The sequence below is a fragment of the Choloepus didactylus genome (genome assembly GCF_015220235.1).
Source record: "Choloepus didactylus isolate mChoDid1 chromosome 5 unlocalized genomic scaffold, mChoDid1.pri SUPER_5_unloc1, whole genome shotgun sequence".
Taxonomy (NCBI): Eukaryota; Metazoa; Chordata; class Mammalia; order Pilosa; family Megalonychidae; genus Choloepus; species Choloepus didactylus.
The window spans coordinates 180,927-203,087 of record NW_023637573.1 but is presented as its reverse complement, the minus strand read 5'-3'; the positions used below and the strand labels follow the sequence as shown (position 1 = coordinate 203,087).

Genomic DNA, 22,161 nt, shown 5'->3' with positions numbered 1-22,161 from the left:
CAAAGATCCAAAGTGTACAATCACTTGCCCCTGGGTACCCTCATACAGCTGTGCATCCATCACACTTAATTTTTGTTCAATTTTTAGAAACTTTTCATTACTCCAGACAAGAAATAAAGTGAAAGATGAAAAAAGAAAAAAAGAAAAGGAAACTGTAATCCTCCACTATCCCTAACCAACCCCCCTCAATTGTTGACTCGTAGTATTGATACAGTACGTTTGTTGCTGTTTATGAAAAAATGTTGAAATACTACTAACTGTAGTATACAGTTTGTAATAGGTATATAGTTCTTCCCTATATGCCCCTCTATTATTAACTTCTAATTGTATTGTCATACATTTGTTCTGGTTCATGGAAGTGATTTCTAGCATTTGTACAGTTGATCATGGACATTGCCCACCATAGGATTCAGTTTTATACATTCCCATCTTTTGACCTCCAACTTTCCTTCTGGTGACATAAATGGCTCTGAGCTTCCCCTTTCCACCTCATTCACACACCATTCGGCGCTGTTAGTTATACTCACATCTTGCTACCAACACCCCTGTTCATTTCTAAACATTTGAGTTCATCCTAATTCAACATTCTCCTCATATTAAGCAACCACTCCCCATTCTTAAGCCTTGTCCTATATCTTGGTACCTTATATTTCATGTCTATGAGTTTACATATTATAATTAGTTCCTGTCAGTGAGACCCTGTAATAATTGTCCTAATGTGTCTGGCTTATTTCACTCAGTATGTTGCCCTCAAGGTTTTGTCATCAACCCATTTTTCTTTAATATGGTTTTGTTCACTCACCATACATTCCATCCCAAGTAAATAATCGATGGTTTTCTGCATGGTCATACATTTATGTGTTCACCACCTTCACCACTATCTATATAAGAGCATCTACATTTCTTCCACAAGGCAGGAGGGAGAGTCAAAGAAGGTAGAGAGGCAAAAGAAAGAGGAAAAAAAAAAAAAAAAAGACAGCTAGGAAGCAGCAAAAGGAAAAATAACCTTAAATCAAAGTAGAATAAAGAATCAGACAATACCACCAATGTCAAGTGTCTAACATGCCTCCCCTATCCCCCCCCTTATCTGCATTCACCTTGGTATATAACCTTTGTTACATTAAAGGAAGCATAATACAATGATTCTATTAGTTACAGTCTCTAGTTTATGCTGATTGCATCCCTCCCCCAATGCCTCCCCATTTTTAACACCTTGCAAGGTTGACATTTGCTTGTTCTCCCTCGTAAAAGAACATATTTGTACATTTTATCACAATTGTTGAATACTCTAGATTTCACCAATTTACACAGTCCCAGTCTTTATCTTTCCTCCTTTCTTGTCATGTCTCACATGCTCCCCACCTTCCTCTCTCAACCGTATTCATAGTTACCTTTGTTCAGTGTACTTACATTGTTGTGCTACCGTCTCCCAAAATTGTGTTCCAAACCACACACTCCTGTCTTCTATCACCCTGTAGTGCTCCCTTTAGTATTTCCTGTAGGACAGGTGTCTTGTTCACAAAGTCTTTCATTGTCCGTTTGTCAGAAAGTATTTTGAGATCTCCCTCATATTTGAAGGACAGCTTTGCTGGATACAGGATTCTTGGTTGGCCGTTTTTCTCTTTCAGTATCTTAAATATATCACACCACTTCCTTCTTGCCTCCATGGTTTCTGCTGAGAGATCCGCACATAGTCTTATGACACTTCCTTTGTATGTAACGGATCGCTTTTCTCTTGCTGCTTTCAGGATTCTCTCTTTGTCTTTGACATTTGATAATCTGATTATTAAGTGTCTTGGAGTAGGCCTATTCATATCTCTTCTGTTTGGAGTACGCTGCGCTTCTTGGATATGTAATTTTATGTCTTTCATAAGAGATGGGAAATTTTCGTTAATTATTTCCTGTATTACTGCTTCTGCCCCCTTTCCCTTCTCTTCTCCTTCTGGAACACCAATGATATGTACATTATTGTACTTTGTTTCATCCCTGAGTTCCTGGAGACGTTGCTCATAGTTTTTCATTCTTTTCTCCATCTGCTCCTTTGTGTGAAGGCTTTCAGGTGTTTTGTTCTGCAGTTCCTGGGTGTTTTCTTCTGCCTCTTGAGATTTGCTGTTGTATGTTTCCATTGTGTCTTTCATCTCTTGTGTTGTGCCTTTCATTTCCATAGATTCTTCAAGTTGTTTTTTTGAACATTTGATTTCTGCCGTATACATGTCCAGGGCTTCCTTTACAACCTCTATCTCTTTTGCAATATCTTCTCTAAACTTTTTGAACTGATTTAGCATTAGTTGTTTAAATTCCTGTATCTCAGTTGAAGTGTACATTTGTTCCTTTGACTGGGCCATAACTTTGTTTTTCTTAGTGTAGGTTTTAATTTTCTGTTGTCTAGGCATGGTTTCCTTGCTTATCCAAATCAGGTTTTCCCAGACCAGAACAGGCTAAGGTCCCAGAGGGAAGAAATATTCAGTATCTGGTTTCCCTGTGGGTGTGTCTTAGAAAATTGCTTCACCCTTTGATGCCTCGGGTCACTGTGCTTTTCTGCCCAGCAGGTGGCACCTGTCAGCCTATAATTCTTGACTGATGTGAGGAGGTATGGCCGTGTTCCCCCAGGCTCTGGGGTCTGGTTCTGAATAGAAAGGGCCCCACCCCTTTCCTCCTAGAGAAGACAGAGCCCCCAGGTGGAGGTCATTAGCATCTCAATGGTCTCGCTCTCTGCTTGTGCTGTCTCCGCCCTTCCCGGAGTCACAGCCCTGGAAACTGAAAATGACTGGGACTTTCTCCACTGAGCCAAAAAAGAAACAGATAGTCCCCTTGATACCCAGTCCAAGGCGACCCTCCGGCTCTCCCAGGTCAGTCGTCACCCAAAGCCTCTGTCTGTTTTTTGGGGATGCATACCTGTAGTGAGCAGTTCACACTCGCTACTTAAAACTCCAGTTGGAGCTCAGCTGAGCTGTATTCGCTTGCTGGGAGAGAGCGTCTCTCTGGCACCACGAGGCTTTGCAGCTCGGGCTATGGGGGAGGCGGTCTCACGACTTGGTTCTGCAGGTTTTACTTACAGATTTTATGCTGTGTTCTTGGGCATTCCTCCCAATTCAGGTTGGTGTATGATGAGTGGATGGTCTCGTTTGTCCCCCCGCAGTTTTTCTGGATTATTTACTATTTGTTTCTGTTTTTTTGTAGTTGTTCCAGGGGGACTACTTAGCTTCCACTCCTCTCTATGCTGCCATCTTGCCCGAGTCCCTTGGTATGACATTTAATGATAGAGGTAAAAGTAATAGTTCTGATATCATCTCTAACAAAAAGGAAATTCTCTTACAGTATCATCATTAAATATTATTTTTGTTGTACCCTGGAATTCTTGTATCACATCAATAACACTCCTAGTTCTCTAACAGTATTTATTTGAATGTGTTATATTTATGTGTGTGTGTGTTTGTGTGTGTGTATTGTGTCTGTATCTCTTGATAGAGTTACCATTTTTTCACCATTAAGCAGTGGTTATGCTGATATACTAATGTTAAATCACCCTTACATTCTTGTAATGAACACAATTTGGTCACTGAGAATTATTTTTTCATTTATTTATTGCTATATTGGTTTTGTGAATATTTTATCTGGACTATTTGCATGCAGGTTTATTGATGATAATGCAATAATTTTTTTCCCTTTCTTATATTATCCTTGAGAGTTTTGTTATCAGAGTTATAATACCACAATTAAATAAGTCAGGGAGATTTCATGCTTTTTCATTCTCTGAAACCTCTTGCATGAGACAGTGAATATCTGAAAAATTTAATCAAATTTGAGAAATATTTTAGACCCTCTCATGGCTTTTATTTCTTCATGAATAAATTGTAGTCATCTATACCTTTCTAGAATATTGTCTATTTAACTATATATTTTCAGATTTAATGGAATGAGGGTCATAGTGTTTTACCATAATCTTAAATACTCCATTTGATTTGTAATTGTCATATCTTTTTCATTCTCCCGTTATTCCTCATTTCAGCATTTTAAATGTTGTATCTTTACCTTTTTTGTGCTATTTTAGTTGCTTCCTTAATTTTTTTAGTTGAATTGTGAACCAATTAATTTTCTTCTTCTATTCTAATGTATACATTTAGAACTATACATGTCCTCATACACAGCTTTATCTGAAACTTCAGAGGCAAATCTAAATTTTTCTTCAGTTGAGAATGACTGACTTAGACTTTCAAAATCTGTATTTTTTTGCTGCTTCATTTTTCTTACTTCTAATTTTATTGCGTTATTGTCATAAACATGTTCTGTAATGTTTTTGTATTTTGTATTTGGTGGATTTACTCCACTTTTTATGTGGTGATTTTTTTTGGGGGGGTAACATTTTATATGTGTTTTAAAAAAATATGTATACTCCAAATTAAATTGTTAATGCTGTCAGTGAAATAACTTCTAGGCTCATTTTACTGTTTAAGATGCATCCATTTAGAAATGCATCCATCTTTAAAATCTGCCACAATGATGGGAATCTTAATTTCTCCTTGTAATTATGTTGATTTTTGCTTTATTAATTTTAATTAGTAGATACATGATCAGATGTGTATATGCTTCTGATAAATTTTCTTTTTAACATTATTTAATGACTTTTATTCCAAATAATTTTCCTGCCCTTACAGTTATATTCTGTTTTCTTTTATTCAGTGAGTCTGACATAATTCATTTTTTATCTCTTTATACTCAGTATTTATTTATGTTTAAACTGTGTCAAGTATAAATTTCACTGAGGTGTTTTTTCTCCCGCATTCTGAGACTTTCTTTCAAGGTCTGGATTTAATCTCTTTACACTTATTTTTATTGCTAATATGTTTGCATTTATTCACAACATATTTTTTCTACTTTCCATACTTTATTTTTCAAAATTGAATTGCCATTGTCCCACTTTGTTTGAACGATTACATCATTTTTTTTTCCTTTTCTAAGGTAAATCTTAAATTTTCTCATTACTTGACCAGTTATAAAGTTAATCAACATTTCTATCTTTATCCAGAATTAATGTTACAGTTTCACCTACTGTCTACCATTCATCTTTTTTTTGTCAAGCATGTTCTTTTTTAATATATTTGAAAGATCCAGATAAATCATCAATCTTTAGGAATTTTACCTATAAGTCTTACAATTTTATAGCTCATTGCTTTTTGCATCATCCTCCTGCCATCTGGATTCAAGTTTCTTCCTCCTGAGATATCTTCTTGCATAGTTATTTTAGCAACTATGTATGTGATAATTCCCTCAGCATTTGCATTTCTGAAAACATTTTCTATTTACCTATACCACTGAATGATAATTTACCAAGGTATAAATCTTAGAATAGCATTAATTCCCCTCCGTGCTTAACATTTTTATTCCCATTTCTTTTAAATTCCTGAGACGTGTTCCAGCAATGTAATTCAGGGTCAGCACACTTTCTTCTCATCGTGCTTTCTGCACCTTATGGTCTCTCTCACAACTACTCACCTCTGGCACTGTAACACTAAAGCAGCCACAGGCAATTCCTGAACAATGGACTTGGCTGTGATTCAATAATATTTTATTTTCATGGTTGTGATCAAAGAGCACCTGCATATGAAAACATGTGATGAATTGCAAATGCCATACAACGGCAAGTTCTAGTATGATAAAATGAACTTTTTCAAGATTATAATACCATTATGAAATGATTCATAAAAAAAAAATCAATAATGATAAATTAATACAATGGTCTCAATGTTTTGCAAAGGGATTTTGAGCTGGCTCTGTGGGACAAAATGGCTCTGTGGGACCGTTGATAGTAAAATCCAAGCTGAGCAGTATGCCCCTTTCTGATTGGAATTCCAGAACACCACATGCCCTGTGGAAGGCACTGGATTTAAAGTTCTTGTTAGACCTTCAAAACAGGTTCATCTACTGACTGGATCCTTGGGATTCATATTATATTTGAAACCATGAGTTCAAAGAAGTAATAAAAAATTGTCTGTGAAATTAATTACATAAGGAAATGCTGTATGTTTGCAAGATGATATTTGAAAGTGGAATTACCCAAATTAATTCATGATTCAACAGCAGAAGTACCAGTTAGGCATCTGAGTACACGGTTTAATACATTATTTCATGAAATATTAATATTGAGGGATTAATTTAAATTGATTTAGATATACACACTCTAACAGGGGAAGATTTTTTAAATGTTATTACCAAATCATCATGCATTGGCCTATGCAGAACTGTTGCCAGCAATGGTGCTTATTTAGATGTTACTTAACATCTTCATTAATGATCTGTGGCAGGAGTCAACAGCAGATTAATGAAATTCTAAGAAAATAATGAATCAGTAAATATATCTAGTGATCAAGGAGGAAGAGCACAAAAGGTCTTTGATGATTAAAATACAAAATGAGTCATCCTGTAAAAGTGCACACAGTACATTGGAGAAGAAAAGATAAAAAAAATAAAAAAAGTAAATGTATTCCCTATCCCTGTTTTCTACTAACATGTAAAAGTGTAGTCTAGATGCTACCAAGTCCCTGTATCCTTTTTGAACCGATGGCTATAACTGTGTGATCCTGGAATTTCTCTGGGGAACAGATACTGTCCTCAACTTTCAGCCACTTAGTGGAGTCTTTCTCCAGTGACCTGTTTTAAATTATATTGTTTCTGGTTAGCATCGGTAGAGAGGAAACTTTAGACTCTTCAATTTCACACACTCACATATATGCAAGTGCAAACAACCATGAATTTGTCAGGTTCAAGGAAATTTATAGAGCTACTGTTCATATAGGTAGATTTTGAAAGAAAATATGAGTAAATTTTTGAACAAAGAGTGTAAGTCTCTTTCTTTAGGTTTTTGTTTGTTTGTTTGTTTCTGTCTCTTTTACTCAGTTGAGCAGGTGAATGGGGATTCTGTTCCCACATCACCAACCTGATGAAATCAGAGAGGGTTTTTCTGATATTGGCTGCTCTCTCTCCTGCTGGGTCTTGCACTCTCGTTATTTTCCTTTGCATTAGCATGCTGGGGTCCTCTCTGTTTCCACTGTTGCAGTGGCAAGGTTGACATCTCAGAAGCAAGGAAGCAAAGCAAGTATTTTGGCCAGTGTTTGGGTTAAGGTTCTAGGTTATCTTTTGCCTAAGCAAGAGACAAATCTCCATGCAGTCCAGCCTAGCTTTATAGGATTTCAAATAGGGACTTGGAGATAATTCTATACCTTGCTGGTCATCATGTCCTGTGCATACATTTCTTTAGAGAACTATTTAAAAAGAGGCTGCAGAGGTTTTTTGAAGACACAATTAACGTGTCTTCAGATCAATTATCATTTTACTGTCATTTCACCCCTGTGGAGCAGCTTCTTCCCTTTCAACACTGGCTTTGTTGCAGCTCTTAGTTATAAGGTAGTCAAATCATTTAAATTTCATTAGGACATTTATACCAATTTTTATGATGTTAAGTGGTCAGATATTTTATGAGTAGTTTTTTTCAGTGTGCTTGTGACAAATAAATAACAATGTTCTGTAAAGTCAATTCAGTTGATGGGTATATGTAGATATGCTTCCAGATATTAACATGTACAGTAAATTTCAGGCAGTATCAAAGCCTTTCTCGAAATCATCTTTCATAATTCAGTAAAAGGTGCAAACAGGAAAGTACGCATACTGAATATTGATGAATCATTGAAAAATGAACACTTCAGGTAATTATCATCCTGACCAACAAATAAAGCATACCAGTGTCTCCTCCGAAGGCCCCCATGTGTCTGTCACTTACCCTTCGCCTCTCCAAATTAAAAATTTTTCCAAATTCTAACACCATTGATTATTTTTGCCATTTGTGATTTTCATATGAGTGAAATCATATGCTACGTACTGTTTTTGTTTGGCTTCTTTTGCTTAATACTGTGCTTGTAGCATTCACTCCTGCTCTTGCAAGTAGCAGTAATTTGTTCATTTTAATGGTTGTATGGGGGGTGATGATGGTATTTACCTTGTTCCCAGTTTGGTGTTATTGTGACTAAAGCAGCTATTAACACTTCTGCATGTATCTTTTCAAATACGTATGTACACATTACTTTTAACTTTTAACCAGTGATTGGAATTGCTAGGTCATTGGTAAGGCGCCTGTTCAACTTTAATAGTTACCATCAAGTGGTTTTCAAACTGGTTATATCAATTTAACATGGTAATCAGAAATATAAGCAGTTCCCATTACTCCCCATTCTTGGTCAATTTGATATTATTAATCCTTTTAACTCTTGCCATTCTGATGGGTATGAAGTGGTATCAAATTGTGGTTTTAATTAGTATTCTTTATGATTTTCAGTAATCAATGAGGAGACTGTTCATTGAGCATCTGAATGTTCTTTTGGTGAAGTGCCTGTTCAAGTTTCTTGCTCATTTCTAAATTCTAGATACAATTATGCTGTTACTTGCATTTGCTATGAATATTTTTTTTTCTCAATTCACAGTTTTCCTTTTCATTCCCTAAATGGTACATTTCAAAGAACAGAAGTTCCTACTTTTAATGCAATCATATTTATCAGTCCTTTTCTTTATAGTTAGTGTTTTTTGTTTTGATTTAGCCCTGTTTAAGAACTCTTTACCTAATATGAATCATGATAATATTCCCCTATATTATCTTCTTTATTGGTTTACCACTCATATTTAGTTATTTATTCCAACTGTGATTTTTATTTTTGCTATGAGATAGGCATCAACTTTTATTTGTTTTCCATATTAGTGTGCAATAAGTCAGCATCCTTTTTTGAAAAGAACATCATTTTACCATTAGTCTGCAATGTCACATTTGCTCTAAGTGGAATCTTTCTATTTGCATGTGTATTTCTGGATTCTATTTTGTTTTGTATTTTTTGTGTGTCATTTGGTCAACAGCATCTTTCATGAATTCTTATGGCCTTAAAATAAGTCTTGATATCTAGTGGAATAAGTCCTCCTTGCTTGTTCTTCATGTTAGTCATAATTATTATAGGCCCTATGGATTTCCAGATAGATTTTAGAACCAGCTTTCCTATTTCCACACTTATGAATTTCCTGAAGTTATGATTAGAATTGTATTTACCTATAAAGCAATTTTGGGGAATACTAACATCTTCGCAGTGTTGAATCTTTCAGTGAAACATGATCAACATAGTAGGTCTTATTTAATTTCTTTCAGTAAATTTTTAACATTTTCTGGTTTGAATCTTACACAACCTTCAAAGTTTTGTTTTTTGATATTAGATATTTTTGAAACCATGGTAAATGGTACCATTTAAAATTTTATTGTATATTTTTCCTTGTATACCTTGTATCTTATATAGAGTGACTTTGTTAAATTGATGTATATTTTTCCTTTCTGTAAGTTACTTTAATATTTCAAATCTTCTGAAATATATTAATTGAAGCAGAAAGTTTTCATGCATTTTCTCATTTTCTTTTATTAATGTGAAATTCATGTCACATATAATTAGCCAGTTTAAAAGGTATAATATAGTGACACTGAACTACATTTATAGGTTGTGCAACCACCTATCTAGAGTCAAAATATTTCATCACCATAAAAGAAAACCACATACCCATAGGACAGTCAGTCACTCCCTATTTTCCCCTCCCCCAACCCTTGGAAAAGTTTCTCTGTGGATTTTCCTATTCCATGTATTTCACATATATGGAATCCTACAATAAGTGGCATTTGTGTTTGCTTCTTTCACTTAGATTAGTATTTTCCAAATTCTTCTGCAGTTAATCCTTCACCCACCATGAGTCCCTGCCAAACATTTATTTTTGTCCCTATAGTTTTGCCTTAACAAGAATGTCATATAGATGGACTCATACGTTATGTTGCACTTTGAGTTTGACATTCCACTTAAAATTATGCATTTGGATTCATCCATGTTATTGCATGTATCTGTGTTTTGTCCCTTTCTATTATTGAGTATATTTCATTATTTGGATGTAGCATAGTTTGTTCATCTTTTCTCCAGCTGGAGAAAAATTGGATTTATTTTCCATTTTTTAATGACTACTAATAAAGCCCCTATACTTATTCACATACAGATTTTGTATGAACACAGGTTTTCAACTCATTTAGACTGATACCCAGAAGAGGGAATGTTGAGCTATTTTGGTAAATAAATGTATGTTTAACTTTATAAGAAACTGACAAACTCTATTTTAAGGTGTCTATCATTTTGCATTTCTACCAGCAATGTATAAAACTATGCTTCTAATTACTCTTTCCTATTTTTGGGATATTGTGGTCAAACATTTTAGTTCTGTAACACTAAAACACACAGTACATTGCTACTATTTTTGCTTTATATCCTCAGTTATCTGATTTTCTCATTTTCTCACATTTTGGTGAAGATTTATGAAATGTATAATTTTTTGTGCAATGTCTGTAAAATTTTTTAATGTCTGTCTGCATTTTTCCTCTAGCTCATGTTTTAGTAAATGGTTATGTCCTTCTCATAGAATTAGTTGGGGTCTGTTTCCTAAATCCCTGTTCTCCACGGTTCATGCAATATTGGTGCTATTTCTTCAATAAATATTTAGAGGATTTCCCTAGAAAGCCATCTGCACCTGAAGCACTGTTTGTGGGTCTACTTCAGAGATATCACTGCATTGTTTTCTGCCTTACAGCATTTATTTTGATGTCACCCACCTGCCTTCTCATTGTTTCTTTGAAACAGTTCATTAATTTTTCTTTTTGCTGTTTTTATATCCTACATAAAATTCCCAAAACTCTTTGGTTTTTAATAAGGATGTGCATAATCAGATGTGGTGGTTTGAAGCTGTACTTACCTCAGAAAAACATGTTCTTAAATTTAATCCATCCCTGTGGGTGTGAACCCATTGTAAGTAGGACCTTTAGATGAGGCTACTTCAGTTAAGGTGTGGCCCACCTCTATCAGGATGGGGCTTAATCCTCTCACTGGAATCCTTTATAAGAAAGAAATTCACACACACAGAGAAAGTCACAGGAAGTAGAAGCTGACATCAGAGAAACCCAGTAGAGATGGGAGAGACCAGGGGACACTGCCATGGGCCTTGCCATGTGAAGGAGAGCCGAGGATCGCCAGCAGTGAGCCCCAGCACACAGGTCTTCAGGAAGAAGTCATCACCTTGATGGCATCTTGATTTGGACTTTTGTTTAGACCCAAACCTGTAAGCTAATAAATTCTCATTGTTTAAGCCTATCCATTTCATGGTGTTTGCATGGGCAGCCAAGGCAACTAAAGCAACAGATGTTTGTGGATGTGGATGTGTGTGTGTTTCAACTTCTTTTATTTTATGTTTATAGAGTCCTTTATTCCCTTCTTCTCTGTTCTTCATTCATATTGTAAAATCCTCACCGACTACAGCTTGTCTTGTTTCTTTCTCATTTGCTCTCATCTCACCTTTCCCATCATCTCCAATGATGTGTATGCAAGATTTTTATAATATCATCTATTTTTAAAATATTCTTTTCAGTGCATTCCATTGCTTTTCTGTATGTATCTATATGGAAGTTTTCTACTTTCCTACTTTTCTTATTCACCATTACAGTCTTTAGCTGTGACTACTGAATTCTTAATTTTAACTTATATTTTGTTTATTTATAAGATCCATCTTTTATTTTCCTGAATACATTGTCCATCAATATTTTAAGTTCTTGTCTGTTGCCTCTAATATCTAGATCTATTCTGTTTTATCTCCTAGTTTTAAGCCTTTTGTCCTTGATCTTTGTCTGCATTTTTGTTTATTGAATGCCAGACATCATGTTCTGTGCATACAATTTGCATGGTGTCAGAAACTGCAAATTAAAGAGGCTCTAGATGAGAATTCTTTCTCCAGGGTGCTTTACTTAGCCACTGCATGGTAGAAAAGTTAGGTTGGATAGAACTGTCTCAAGGTTGCTTTGCCCTTTTGGTGGGGCTTTTTGTGTCTCAATTTCCTTGGTTTCTATTGTGTGGCTTTTCACATTTTCTACCTTAGGGCATGTTTGTGGGGGTGTTCACTGCCCCCAATTCCACTGCTCTGGGTCCTGAACACTAATACCTGTTTCATCAGCACCACAAGACTGCTAAAAACCCCAATGTGCTCTTTAGATATTTTCTGCTTTGCTTTATATCACCCTGCCCAATGTAGTTTCCAAATTCCACAAGTACCAGCTGAGGGTTAGACTAATTTCTCTGTCTGTCCCTTCTGAAATTCCTAAATTTTCTTTTCAGCCCCACAAGCCTGACTGACATTCAGTTGGTTTCTATACCTCATTGAAGGGAGAGATGCTGTAGCAAAAACCTCTAGGAGCAGAGATCCCTGAAAAGGAGAACTGAGAGAAGTGTGTCAATATTTTGTAGACTTTTTTTCTCTCATGATAATTTTCATTTCTGGGCACAGAACATGGGTCTGAAAATCCAGCCAAAGTTACAGTTGACCAGGGAGGAGGGGGAGAGGCTGTTTATCTTGTGTAAGCAGGTGCCAGGGGTGGCCCTGAGGACCTAATTCTAGGGTCTAAAATGCTAAAGCCTCATGACAGTGCAAAGCCCCTGTGCTCTTAAGGACAGGGTTGGAATGCTGAGTCAGCATGATAGTGCAAAGCCCCTGTACTCTTAAGGACAGGGTCAGAATGCTGAGTCAGCATGGTAGTGCAAAGCCCCTGTACTCTTAAGGACAGGGTCAGAATGCTGAGTCAGCGTGACAGTGCAAGAGCCTCTTATGTTACTGTGGACCAAGGAGCTGTTGAGACCCCATTTTATTTTAATTCACTATAGTCCTTTACATATTAATCATAGTTATTTCAATTTCCTTGTGTGATAATTCCAGAATCTGCATCAGATTTGAGCGTGGATTTGATGCTATCTTTGCCTCTCCAGACTGCTTACTCTTACTTTTGTGGTGCATTACAATGTTGGCAGCTGGGGCTCATGTATTGGGTGATAGGAACTGGGGGGTACAGATCTTTAATGTGGGGCTTTATGTTACTGTGGTCAGGGGCTGTGCTCTGTTTACTGTTTGCACGTACCTGTGGGTGCCAGAGACTTTAAAGTCCTCTAGGGTCTTTTCTTTGTCTCTCCTCTTGGCTCTGGGCTTCTCTGAGCTCTCCTTCTCAGAGACTGGGTCTTGCAGCTCTTCCAGGTATACAACACCTACACTGCAGCCTTGCGTGACCACATTTGGGAGAGTGGGAGTGCTCTAGAAAGTTACAATTAAATTGCAGGCTTTCAGTGGGCCTGTGTCTCCAGACTGTGAACTTTGTAAGAGTGTCCACAGTGGTGCTTTCCCTCCAAGTTAGAACATTAGACTACAGGGCACTGGAGAGTGTGACCTGCCCTTTCAGCAGTTGCATAAAGGCTCTTACAAAATCTCTCCCCGTGGAGAATAGGCTTTTGTGATGGAGAATGATCTGAGCATATTTCACACTGATCAGTCTTCCCCTCCCTCTGCCAGTCAGAAGGGGTCTTTCGTGGATTCTTACCCTGGGAACCTGATTAGGTGGTGATGGTTAAAACCCATGAAAGTGGGGTGACCCCCTCCCAAGACTGTGGCCCCTTTTGTCAGTTCCCACTGAGCCTCCAGGAATTTTTCAGAATTACTATTTGCTCTAAACTTTAACAGCATTCTTTATACAATGAGTCAGATTCATCTTGTTTTGGCCAGGCTGCTTGACCCCAACACTGTTTTGGTTTGGTTTAATAAACAGCTTTCCACTCCTTGAAGCACAGAATTTCCCCAGAGCTCAAAAGCACATCTGTGCTTGCCACCAACATGCCTCACGCCAAACCCACAGCCAACCATCCCCACCACCCTCAAGTCCCCAGCCCTTTTCCTTTTAATCTCGTGTTTGCTTTGAACTAACCCATCCTTGACTCCTGCAGGAAATCCACTAACTTCTGCCTCTGGACCACAACAAAGGCACAAGCATTCAGGTCTCTTTCTCTGCCCCTCAAGCACTTCCCATCAACCCCTTGCAGCACCCCTGTATCCCTCGGACTCATGAATAAACCGATTATCTTTTCTCATGCTTTGGTGTCTCCATCTCCAGGGCCCTACCTGACCCCCACCCAGACTCAAATTCAAAACCCAACTTAGCTGATTCAAAACACCACTGAATCGTTCCTATCAATTTATGGTTCCAGAGGCTCCAGGAAAGCAGATCTTGGCAGTGACTCTCTGGATTTCCCTCTTTCTCCAGATTTCAGGGTGGTTTGTCCTGTAAGCTTGGTTCCCTGATATGCAAATCAAATTATTGATTTTCTGTTTATTCAACATTTTTGTAATGTTGGAAGGATGGGCTAACAACCCCTCAGCTCTTTATGTTAGATCTAGAAGTGGAAGTCCAACATTTTAAAAATCAAAATGTCAAGAATTTATTAAATCATTGAAATACCATAGTAGGAACATTAGTTTGTGTCAAACAATAATTCCATTTGTTTTGTTCCTCACCTCAGTGTGCTTTTACATAAGTAGTGATATACAAGATTCACTTATTTCACAAGAACATCTCTGTTGGCAGTTCTTTTTAATTGTATTGTTTAACTAGTGTTATCCATTTCTGCTCAACCTGAATCTGATTTTTTCTACATTATAGATAGCTTCATTTTATCAAATATCAATTTGCAGTTTTAATGTGGGCATATTTTCCCAATAGCAATAACTTCCTGTTGTGAAGCAAAACTAAACAGAATGATTTGTCTGTTTGCAGTAGGGCCTCAAACTCTGAATCTAATTGTTCATGTGCAAAACTCCTGCTTTATGGAGCAGTACTCCTATTTTTATAGACAATTTGGGGTGGGGGCCTTGGTGAGTGCTTTCTTAATTTAATGGACTTTAATATTCCATCACCAGCTGCCAAATAATTTGTGGAACTGCATTATCATTTTGTGTATGTGCCCTAAGAGAGAGACAAAAGTAAAAAGGCTGTTTGTCAAGCATGTGGCAAAGAAAAGTAAACATCACCTACTAAAATGCAATTATGTGGCGTCTTCTCTCTTGTGTATGCAATAAAAAGAATAGAAAAATAAGACCTTTTTTATTTAAATTTTAAAAGTCATCAATAATGGAAGTTTACACATAATTGCTTGGCAATAATTTGCTGCTTCTTACAAATTTAATAATGACACCAATGACTATATAATAACTCTACACAGAGTTTTCCCCTTTTAGTTTAATGTATCCATGCTGTAGAACATTGTAGCTAAGGTAAATCTAAGTTCATATACTGTGTGTATGTGTGGAGTTTAAAGATGACTGCACAATAAATAAAACCAAAATAGCTTAAGGCCATTTCTGGTTTCTTTGTTTTATGTTTTTGTTTTTACCCCACATGTGAAATTCTCCATATAACTGGAAATTTAAAGCTTACCTAAATGGACAAGCTTGCCTATATATATAGTTAATGTATTTTTCCTTGACATTCAGACAATTGTCTTCCTTCTCTACTTTAAAGGACAGTCATTGCAAAAAGTATCATGAATTCTTCATTTACTGTGTTTTCAATGCACTTTAGAGCTTGAATGTTCAACCCACATTCAATGTAAGAAACCAAAAATGAATCAAGATATTGCCAAGGCTCATCTTCCTACACATTACTGAGGTTGCATTGCCTCTTTCCCTATTGTACTGAAAAAAAGTTAACATAGCAAGTTTATCTGCCTCTTCTTTAAAACACCTGTTTTAAAGACCTGTTTGCTGTCTTCTGGGAACTTGTTTTTCAAGAAAGCTCCAATCACTCCCACAACTGAAAAGAGTGGGCCATTATACCTAAACTGTGGTTTAAGCTGACCACATGCTTTCCTTCTGGGAGCTTGGAATTTTTGGACATGTCAGACAGAGGGTGCCTATGTGCCCAGCCTCCAGTAAACGCCTGGGGCACTGAGTCTCCAAATGAGCCTCCACGGTGGACAACACTCCCCATGAGTTGTCACCACCTGTTGCTAGGGAACTAAGGGCGTCCCACGTGACTTCACTGCGAGAGGACTCAGAAATCTTGCACCTGGTTTCCCTGGACTTCACACCAGGCACCTTTTCCCCTTGCTGATTGTACTTTGCCTCCTTTTGCTGTAATAAATTTTAGCCATGAGCGCAACTGTATGTTGAGTCCCATAAGCTCTCCTAGAGAATTACTGAAGCTGAGATTGGTCTTGTGGACCTTCAACACATCCACACACTGAGTTTTACTAATTTAGTTTAGAACAACACCAGCTTTCCCTCTGTCAACTTGCTAGCTCATATGAAGCCTTCCTTTATGTTATTTCAGAGAAGCATAGTATATTTGACTTACTTGATTTTAGGATTGATATTTTGCTTTACAGCTGACTTGTTTTAAGTCTTAAATAAGTAAACAAACCTTGAAATCATGCTTTCTTAAACTGCATAATGAAAATCCATATGGCCATTTTAGTGACAGGCTATAGATATCAAAAACATTTTGACCCCTCCTGTTCTGGTTTGCTAAAGCTAACGGAATGCAAAATACCAGAAATGAATTGGCTTTTACAATGGCAGTTTATTAGTTCACAAATTTACAGTCCTAAGGACAGAAAAGTGTCCAAACCACAGCATCAACAAGAGGATACCTTCACTGAAGAAGGGCTGATGGCATCCAGAGCACCTCTGTCAGCTGGGAAGGCATGTGGCTGCTATCTGCCATTTCTTTGGGTTGTGTTGCTTTCAGTTTTTGATTCAGCGGCCTTGTCTTTAGGCATCCATGGGTTCTCACTTAGCTTCTCCGAGGAGTACACTGGGCTTCATCTCTCAGGTTAGCATCTCCAAATGTCTTGCTTTCTGCATCTCCAGGTGTGTGGGTCTGTGCTGGCTCTCTTAAGAACTCCGGTGAACTAATGAAGAACATCTTGAATGGGCAGAGTAACACCTCCATGGAAATAATCTAATCAAAAGATCTGATCCACAGTAAGTCTGCACCCACAAGAGTGGATTATGTTCCTGGCATAGATAACAGTTTCAAACTGGTATACCTCCTTATCCATTTTGCTGCATAACATTAAAAACATAAAAAGTCATTTAAAATGTAAATATCTTCTTTAAAATTCCTTTGCCACCATTTTGAAATAATTGCATTTTGATTGTGTTACTTTTAGTTGTATCAGTCGATGCGTTTTTGTTAGCAAGTAATAGTCAGCCTCTTAAACAATTAAGGGTTAATACCACAGTTAATAAGAAGTCCTGGGGAATGTGATTCCAGAATTGGTTACTTGAGCAACACACTCACATCACCAAGGACCCTGGTGTCTTTGATATTTCTGTTTTGCATCCTTGACATTTTAAATGTCTTCAGGTTTGACTTCTCATGATTTAAAGATTGTTGCCACAACTCCAGGCTTGAGATCCTCACAAACACAATCAAAAAGGAAGAAGAAGAAGAATATCTCCAGGCACATCTTCATTAATCAGGGAGAAAAAAATCTCCCTGGACAACCCCCGGAAGAGGTTTTCGCATATTTCATTGGCCAGGGAGCTAATCACGTTAACAAACCCTGAAGTAGCCGTTCTCTGCCAATTGAAAAACAATTACCATAATTTGATTTGGATTAAACAAAATTTACATATTGGAACTAGGGAAATGCCACCTTCCATTAGCTCATGAAGAGCCAACAATTGGAAGAATATTCCGTCTCCGTCAAAAAGGAGGGTTGGGAAGAATGACAGCAGGTTACCCAGGCAAGGGCACCTGCCACTGAGAGTCAATCCAGCAAGGATGGATAATGCTAATAGCTGTCAAGTCGTCAGAAAACACATGTATCTCTTAAAAACATTTCGTTTATTCACAAGTTCAACTTATTTGTTATTCTAATTTAATATTTATCATTGTATTTATTATTCTAACTCTATTCCTTAATTCCAAATTTTAGTAGCAATATCTTTTTCAGTTGATATACCATAATTAATTTCCTGGCTATCGTTAACCTTGTGGCCATTTTTTCTGATATTCTCTAATAAAATAAATCTAGAATAAAAGAGCCATATTTTGTTATGAAAATATCTTTATAAATGTTTTCAATATTTGGATTTGAAAGTGCTCTAAAGCACTCCTTCTATGAAATTCAATAATATGACTAATTATTGTATTGGTTTTAAGAATTTTATTTTTTTTAAACCTAGTAGCCTGACATGGTTTGGGTATCATACCGTATCTTTGATGCATTGTGCCGAGTTTCTGAAGTTTTGGAAAATTTAGAGTCAATGAAACATTTATTTTTATTTTAATGGAAATGCTTCCAATGTTTTTCCTAATTAAAATAATTGTCTTGGTCTAGCAAGTACAAACTTTAAAATGTTAAAGAACACTACATCAATTATTATTTAAAATGTAAGCTTTTGAAGGTATTAGAATTTTAATTTTTGAATTGCTTTTGATATCCACTAATAATCACTAAGTTTGAAAGTTATGTATGTCAGAATATTTAGTGTGTAACTGAGAATTACAAATAGTTTTTATACATCAAACATTAGCATTCTCTTGTAATTTTTATGTAATTTTTGTTACTAGATCTCATTTTGGCTTCCTTCTATTACTCTAGATAGACTATTTCTCTGTTTCTGACTCCCATTTTTCCAGATTGGCTTATTCAATTTACTTTTTCTAATAGTTAATTATTTATAGTCACATGTATTATAGCTTTTTGAATTTACAGAATTTTGAACAGAAAACAAATTCTAAATTACCTTTGTATAAATATATCATATCCAGCTTACTAACATTGAAACAACAATTTTTTTTCTATTTTTGATAACACGGTGAATTGCATTTTTTGATTTTAGAATATTAAATAGCCTTTGCATTTCTGGATTAAACATTACTTGGTCTTGTCATATTATTCTTTTTATATATTGCTGGATTTGACAATATTTTATTGAGATTATTTTGCATCTCTATTCATGAGAATATTGATCTATAATTCTCCATTCTTGTACTGTCCTTATCATATTTGGTATCAAATATATGTTGATCTTATAAAGAGTTGGCAAATGTTCTTTCTTTCTTCTTTAGAATACTGTGCAAGATCGATGTAATTTCCTGCATAAAAATTTTTGAAGAATTAATTAATTCCTTTGTGAGAAGGTCTTTAAGAAGAGATTGAAAATGAGATTTCTAATTCTTTTCCTCTCTTCTTTGTCAGGTTGCATTTTTAACAAATTTATTAATTTTTTCCAAACTGCCAAATAATTAGTGTAAATTTATTCACAATATACTCTTATTTTTTTATGTTTTTAACTGCGGTGATGTAGCTGTTTTCATTACTGATTCTACTTTCACAAGTTATCCCCTCTTTCCACCTTTTTGATTGATATCTTGGGTGGCTGGAGTTCAGGGAAAAAATATTCCATAAGAAGCCCATGTTATATCCGCTTATATCCTAGATGTTTTATTTTGGCTGCCTTTTTTAAAAAAATGGATACAGTTCATCCTTAGAAATTTATTGAAATTGCATATTTTTCTTTAGTTATTGAGTTTTTGTTGTGTTTAATATGAGACCAGTCAGATATTTTCCCATTGTAGGAGAATGACAGCTTCTTGCTGCATCTCAGAATAATGATTTATCTTTCAATTCCAGTAACTTAACCAAGATATGAATTACCTTCTATTAAATAGATTCCATTTTCATTTCCTGGAAAATTTTCTATATTTTATGTCTAATTATTTTTTTAACTTCCATTTTAAATATTCTCTATTTGGTGTCACCAATTTTCCTTACACATTGTCATCGATGTCCTTCTAAAATTTGATCATTCTCCTAAAATTTTTTTTAATCTCTTGTCTTTTCATTCTGCCAAAATCAAATAAAACAGCAGCTGTTAATTCAATGAAGATTATGCACACTCAAAGTTATTCAGAGTTTTCATAAATTATATGGCCAGAGCTTCTGTTAGGATTGAAAGCTACTCACTAGTTGTGCTGGTTTGCATATATTATGCCCCTTAAAAGCCATATTCTTTAATGCAGTCTTGTGGGGGGTAGACTTATTAATCTTTTTGATTAGGGTATGACCTCTTGATTGAGTGTTTCTATGGAGATTTGACCCTGTCCATTCAGGGTAGGTATTGACTAGTTTACTGGAGTCCTTTAAAGGGAGCTCACACAGAGAGCAGCTCAGAGAGACTTTTGGAGAGATGCTTGGGAGCTGATGCTTAGAGATGCTTGGAGACGTTTGGAGATGCTAGCCCAGAGTTTGCTCCAGAGAAGCTGAGAGAGACAAGCCCAGAGACATTTTGGAGAATGCCATTTTGAAACACAGTCTGCTAGCAAAGGACCAGCAGATGCCAGCCACATTCCTTCCAAGCTGTCAGAGGTGTTCCGGACACCATCAGCCACTCTTCAGTGAAGCTCTAGCTAACCCGAACACTAGCAAAGGGGTCTTATACTTCTTTGTTTTCAGAAAGTCAGTAAGATTCTTCAAAAATGTCTCTATATAGCAACCCAACCAAGGCAGCTGGCAGAGGGAGTACATTCTTAACAAAAATTCTGATATCCACTGAAGTCTCACATCTTTCTGTGACCCAGAAACCAATTAATTTTATAAAGAAGAGGTTTACTATAGTTTGTAATTTTCTAATTTTAGTTTAGATGAGACAGCTAAATCAATTGTCAGGTTTGTCTTAGGGTTTTCTCCCCTGAAGAACAGTGTTCATTGTTCAAAATGTGAGCAAACTGTTGTTTAAAATTGAGTAATATTACAAATATTATTTTATGCTCCCCATTATGATTCTCTTTTTCCAGAGAAACAAAAAAATGTAGTTGAATCACCTGAAAATGAGCACTCTTCTACTAACATCTACCTCATGTAAACTTTTACCAGTTCCTTTGTGCAATCTATTCCAATGTCATTTTGGATGAAAATCTATAGAGTAGAAATGGCCATGAGAAGTAAACATTGATCTCATGAATTTTACCTGGGGTTGGATCAGAGGGTAGACACAAACTTTGTTTGGCACAAAAAATATGTCGACTTTGAGGATTATGTCAATACCAAGAAATCTCCAAATATATTTTAACCCTTTATGTGAATTTTATAGCACTGGTCATGTATTTATCAATTCTAATTGTTACTTTTATGTTATGATTCTTCTTTCAGTCAGCCTCATCCATTTGTAGGTGAGCTATATAAACTTTTCTCTTTATTTTGCTGCCATTACATCTGGAAATGGTCTGAAAAATTCTTTTAAGTGTATTTATTTTCTAATAAACATTTCTGAAAGACTGATTAAAGTAGCTTACAGAGATATATTTTCATTATAGAGTAGCAGCATTAAAAATAAATATTTATTAAGTATGACTATAAAATTATGCCATGAATATATCAGATGTAGAAATGCAATACACAAGACCCAAATACTTGACACAAAAGCAGCTAGAATTTTAGCTCTAAGCTTACTGATACACATACTAACATCTTTCATTCATATAATGTTTTCAGTTTATAATTTACTAACGTTCTATCTTAAAAGAGGCTAAATGAAACAAGTACAGTTACTTAGATATCAGTGGAGGCATTACAAAATCAAATGTCAACACCCAAAAGTTCTTGGTTTAAAAAACATGCAAAATGTGCTATTTTTCCATTTTCAACTTTAAAGAATGCATAATTTCCTAAAGAATTAGCTAATTACTTTAGCATTATAAAACTGAGATGATTATGCTTACACACTAAGACAAGGATACAAGACAAGAAACTACTTTGATGTTCTTAGAAAAACAATGCTGAAGAAATGCAAAGTAATACAATTTTATTATGAGCCAAATGCCAACATAATTAATCACTGAAAATGTAAAAACAGTTACAATTACAGTATTTTTGTAGCCAAGACTTTTTGTTATCCTAAAGCTATAGCAATTCATAATTGTTAACAAATCTGTTATTCATGGGAAAATATTACCTATCTAACTATGAAAAGTGGAATAGTATACTGAAAGGTAAAAAATGCAATTAGGGCATTAAAATGATTATAGTAAGTGAATTACTCTGTTGTCTCATTTAATGAACTAATATTTCTACTTGCATTCCATTATTAAGAAATTAAAAAATAATATGAGACAATACTGTATTATTATTAAATTTCATCTGTTTTGTAACTTTATTAGTGATAAATGAATAAGCCTCATTATTTTCATTTCAAATTCTCAGGTTTTTAATTGGCTTATGGAAAAGTTGATAACAC

At 35.7% G+C, this 22,161-nt stretch overlaps 1 long non-coding RNA gene across 3 annotated transcripts in view; it reads left to right on the top strand.

Annotated features, from left to right (window-relative positions):
• The window catches only part of LOC119524351, a 54,345-nt gene that overhangs the window by 8,606 nt on the left and 23,578 nt on the right, over window positions 1-22,161 (top strand). The window contains exon 3 of one of the 3 annotated variants that reach the window (XR_005214799.1): window positions 16,783-16,896. The exons of the other annotated variants lie outside the window; for them this stretch is intronic. This is a non-coding gene — a long non-coding RNA (uncharacterized LOC119524351). Of the gene's footprint in view, window positions 1-16,782; window positions 16,897-22,161 lie in introns of those variants that run through there. 3 annotated transcript variants of the gene reach the window in all.